The sequence below is a fragment of the Conger conger genome, chromosome 1 (genome assembly GCF_963514075.1).
Source record: "Conger conger chromosome 1, fConCon1.1, whole genome shotgun sequence".
NCBI classification, from domain to species: domain Eukaryota; kingdom Metazoa; phylum Chordata; class Actinopteri; order Anguilliformes; family Congridae; genus Conger; species Conger conger.
This window is the reverse complement of record NC_083760.1, coordinates 70632622-70638436: the sequence shown is the minus strand read 5'-3', so window position 1 is coordinate 70638436 and position 5815 is coordinate 70632622.

Genomic DNA, 5815 nt, shown 5'->3' with positions numbered 1-5815 from the left:
ACGGCGTTTGCACTTTGCAGCACCACAGTCGTCACGCACTCTCACCACCCTGACAGGGGGCGGGGCGGTAGCACGGACTGACAGAACAGGCAGGACATCATATTACTGCATCGTCTCACTTATGGCACGTCACACGCTGACAGATGCTATTTCTTTGCATTAACAGCGAAAAATTAGTGTGTGAATGTTAAAGAATATTGAAATATACACTGCTCATTCTGACAAAAAATAAACTCATTCCAAATGGGAAGCAAACGTTGCGTATGAAACATGCGACATGCCGATTGTGAGGGTTGTTTGTATTGGGAATATTTCACTTTAACTAGCGCACTTTATTTTCGTATCTGAAATATGACTTACATTAGACCTATTAAATTGTAGTATTATGGCTAATGACTTTCCCAAAGGGTACGTTGCCAATTACTGAAATTAATACATTACTTAACCCCATTTATAATTGATGTCCAGACGTAAGAACCTTTACTCTGCACGCCATGAAGTGTCATGTCAGAAGAAATGTCACCTTTCTCCACAAACTTTGCCTTGGTTTGGGATTCAGATGGAACACGAATTGAAAGAAAATGTAATGTTTCAAATCAGAATATAGCCGGCGGTTCTTTAACTCGGAATTTTACAGTGCGCTTATTTTTAATTACAAAGTGGTGTGTTCACACTTGCTGGAATTCATACATTTCGCAGGAGGCTGACAATTTTTTTTAAAATTAAAAAATCCAACAAAATGATCCAATATTCCGGTCATACAATTTTGGTTTAAAGAACTGGGTCACTACATGAAGCTATATGCATAGAGACGAGTCCAGCACTTTCAATGTAACATAATCCCATCTCGGTCCTCTAAGCCCCAAAACTGGATCAGTGCCTCAGAACAGCACAGAGACAGAGAGTGGAAAGGGAAATGGCGGGGGCATAAAAAGGGTGAAATCTTAGCAACTGCCTTCATGATGTAATGGGATTTTGGTGAAAGGGACAGATTCTATAGAACAAGCGAATAGTGTAAGAATACAGACGACTACCCAGAAGTTGTCCTCCGGTCACACAGTGGAGGTGCTTTGTTTAGTGCTGCAGTTTCTGTCAGGCTAGTCCGTCCTCTATTGTGCTGTAAGAAGTGTCCATATGAAGGAATCCCCTGTGTCACATCCTTGTGGGAGTGCTTGGATTCACAGAACCTGCTCGGTTGAATGAGAGCAGAGATGGTAAGGACAGAGCTGTTTTTCAGACTTAAGTTTGGACAGGCGCCAAAGTTTTGTTAGCAACTGCCAAACAGGCTCTTTTCAATCCATGGTGTGTAAATGAGCTTCCCCTGCAGTGTCAGCAAGGGCACAAAATGAGTTGGGGAGCGTTGAGGGTTCAACCAGTAAGGTAGTGCATTCAGTAGGTTCAGTAGAAAGTAGAAATTCACCAAGGTATTACAAGCATTGGCTGCTTCTCAGTGGGCAGGGTACTGTGGTGACGCTGACCATCTGCATGCATCTTGTCATGCTACTGTAGCCTGAAAGACATAAGGGAGCCTCTCTCAGTCTGCAGAGGGCTGGGATACCTGACCCCGCCTCTAACTATAGCCTGGAAGAGCACATCTTAAGGGGATATTCCACACGTACCAGTCTGAAAATCTTTTCAGCAGATGTGCATTGGAAGGTTAGTCGTAATGTCAGTCAAAGGAATGCTGTACGCATAGCTGCAGTTTCCCTGCTTTCTTGCAACTAATGGAAAAGTAATTTGTCTCAGGAAATAGTCCTTTGAAACCCCCATTCCCCAGCCAGAACATTGCAGGGTATTTTATCCAATGGAACACAGCAGTGAAGGAAAAGAGCATGGCTCCTCAAATCTACCTCCTTTAATATTCAAAAGAAAAATCAGCTAATTGAGCTATCATTATTCCCTCTGCACCCCCATAAAGCACCAAATGCATTGGTTCAAACTCAAACCACTCAAATAACTAAACTCTGCCTAGATTTTAAGGCAATTACATTAATCAATCCTTGATGCATTTCTGTCAGATAAAATAATGAGGCATATCAATGTTGGGCGGCAGCACGGATAGTACAGTGGGTAGCACTGCCGCCTCACAGCAAGGAGGTCCTGGGTTAAAATCCCCATCGGCCGGGGCCTCTCTGTGCGGAGTTTGCATGTTCTCCCCGTGTTTGCTTGGGTTCCCTCCGGGTACTCCGGTTTCCTCCCACAGTTCAAAGACATGCAGGTTAGGCTGATTGGAGAGTCTAAATTGCCCATAGGTATGACTGTGTGAGTGAATGGTGTGTGTGCCCTGCGATGGACTGGTGACCTGTCCGGGGTGTGTTCCTGCCTTTCGCCCAATGTATGCTGGGATAGGCTCCAGCCCCCCTGCGACCCTGTTCAGGATAAGCGGGTTAGGATAATGAATGAATGAATAACAATGTTGGTGTGCATGACCTAGCATACACTGCTTCATACAGGGAAGTCATTCTGTAATCACTGTGGAACTTTCATTTCAGTAAATCATTATTCAAATATAGCATTTCTTAAGTGGTCGTTTTAATACATTTCAGCGAACGAACAAAGGTGTGTAAGAAACATTAAAATATAATACTTTCTGAAAATCTAAGCAATTCACTTACTCAAAACAGCTCCATTAACCCTTTCAGACCCTGTGCACATTCAATGTACACCACTTGTTCACTCTTTATTATTATTTTTTAATACTTTGTGACATTTTTCACCATATTAATCCATAAAAAAAGCAATACAAGTCATTCTGACGTTACATTTTACAACTGACCATGTTTTTTTGATTGAATCTCATTTCTGGATGGATTTGGGATGGGGAAAATGCATATTGTATTTTTCCCATCCCTGGAACATAATTCAGGTGTGAAGGGGTTAAGCGGTCAATCAGGATGAAGGATGGCAGACTCATGAGCTTCACTTAAATCACTTGGAGGAACTCCAGGCTTATAAACTGCTGTCGGAACATTACACTACTCTAAGCTCTGAAGATCATGAACATGAGCACCATAACAACTTTTAATGCCAAGTTTAATGCCCAAAGATCTTATAGAACCACAGGTGCAGACAACTACAAGCACAACAATTTAATGGGATTGTTCTGTGTCATTTTGTTCATCCAGGTAAATCTCCGGAGACTTTGAGGATAGCAGGACTTTCATAAAACAGTTCTAGATCATGACCAGCTGGCTTTTATACGGGTGAATTTCATTCAAAGTTGAGCATGTAATGCTCTGTTGAGGATGCCAGATGAACCTCCTGACTGAAACCAAATCTTTACCCAGAATATGAGCTGCAGCAGGTTGTACAGGGGATGAAGTTTTAAGACCTGCAGACAGAGTAGGTGCAGGTGCAGACAGCCTGGATTGGGTTCAGAAAGCTCTGACCCAGTAAACTGGCTTTAACCCTCAGACCTTCCACATCGCTGCAGCTGAAGCACACCACACACCGACACAGTGCCCTGACCACCATGGAGACCAGGCCTGGCTGGCATCACTCCAATGGCCAAGAAAGTACTGTGCACTATGTATGGGACATGCAACTCAAATGGTTGCGCCTGAAATATGAAAAGAAAACCAGCATCTAAGTCATGCATCTCTGCAGATAATTCAATGTTTATAAATAGAATTTTAAGCAATCATTAATTAGAGAGATCAAACAACATTTTTGGGTGATAGGTCTATACCAGGGGGAATTATCCTGCTGAAAGAGGCTACTGCCATCGGGAATACCGTTGCCATGATGGGGTGGAACCCGGTCCACAACAATATTTATGTATGTGGCATGTCAATTTGACGTCCACACGAATGCCCGGACCCAGGGTTTACCAGCAGAACATTTCTTAAAGCATCATAATCCCTGCCTCTCATGGGATTGTCTTCTTCCCACAGCAGATCCTGGTGCCATCTCTTCCTCAGGTAAACGGTGAACACATACCCGACTGACCACATGATGTAAAAGAAAACGAGACTCATCAGACCAGGCAACCATCTTCCATTTCTCCAAGGTCCAGTTCCGATGGTCGCGTGCCCCTAGTAGGTGCGTTCGATGGCGGACAGGGGTTAAAGTATGGGCACTCTGACCGGCCTGTGGCTACGCAGCCCCATACGCAGCAGCAGCGTGTCGGAATACATTCCTCACATAAGAATCATTAAAACATTCCCTTCTGGCGGTTCTTTGGCCTCGCTCATCGAGGAGCCTTGCACGGCCAACACCCTGTGGCCAGTTCGTTGTTTGTCCCTCTTCTGATCCCTGTCGGTAGATAGTCGCCACTGCTGACCGGAAGCACCCCACAAGACTTGCCATTTCAGAGATGCTCCGACCCAGTCATGTGGCCATAATGATTTGGCCCTTGTGAAAGTCACTCAGGTCTTTATGCCCGCCCATTTCTCTCGCATCCAACACAGACTACGATAATCAGCAATTTGCTTACCGTCTAATATATCCCAGACTTTGACATGTGCCATTGTGACAAGATATTCACAGTTATTCACCTCATCTATGAGTGGTCATAATGCATTGCCTCATTGGTGTATATAAAAACAAAACAAAATAAAATCAAGTGCGTCTTTGCTACAAGTTTTTGTAATTCACCTATGCCCTGGCAAATCCAGTCACTAATAGAATTTGGGTTCTTAGAAGTTCTTAGCTCAAAAACTAAACAAAATGGTCTCTTACAAACAGGCACAGGATCTTAAGAGCAGGGGTGATGGATCCAATGTCCATATTGGACGGCCTTGCTGTAGCCCTGTTACACCGGTGGTCTAACAAAATCAGCCTATGCCACGTCACATGGTCTGGATCATTGACCCATAATGATTGGCAGAGAGACCCCAACCTGACGACCAGCACGTGCCTTTGACCAATGAGGAGAGAGGTTAGGTACACCGCAGGGTAGTGGTGCCCTGCCAGAGCAGTTCAGGCCATGTGTGCAGCCCCGACAGTTTCAGTCCAAAGTCCTGCTTCCAACCGTGCTCATTCTGCCCAGCACGATCCCCATGGACGCAGACCATGTAAATCATCATGCAAAGCAGAAATAATAAAAATATATAATTTTACATTGAAATAATACTTTCAGGGATAATCATTTAGAAGCAGAGTGAATATGTAGTGAAGTTGTAGAGGCAAGTTATCTTCTGAAAATAACAAGGCTCCTCAAGACACTCACAGGTATGAACGCGGGAAGTGCAAAGGTTTACATGTGCACACACAATTCAATAATAGGACCATTTAGGTCAGAGCAATTGGCTGGAACAAATAGCAATTTACACAAAGGCCCCTTTGAAAAATGAGAGGGACTTTTGGGCAGTTCCCTAAAGGTTCCACCCTCTGTAGTAAACAATCATGTAGTTTAAAAGGATGAACTTTGCAGGTCATTTATCCTTAGCAGTGGCCTAAATGTGTGATGACCCAGACTGGTTAAAAACAGGAAATCAAATGGAGGATCAGGATAAGAATTGAACATGAGTGGATTTGGATCATTTTCCAAACCCCAGTTGTCTAACACAAAATAAAGTAATCAACAATAGGGTACAAACTGCTGTACATACCTAATCATTCTCAGGAAAGTCATGTACAACACCAACTATATGCGATTCCGCTAGACCCAATACCCCTCAGATTCTTCATGATGCCCCCTGGTGGTCAAAATAGTGATTACGTTGGAAATGTTTTGATGTTTCATATCAAAGAAAAACTGATGATCCGAACTAAAATATTACACGATCATCAAATCAATACTATATTAGAATACAACCAAAATAACCTGCTCATGAATTTGTCGCAACAAAAGCAATGCAAATAAGCCAACCTG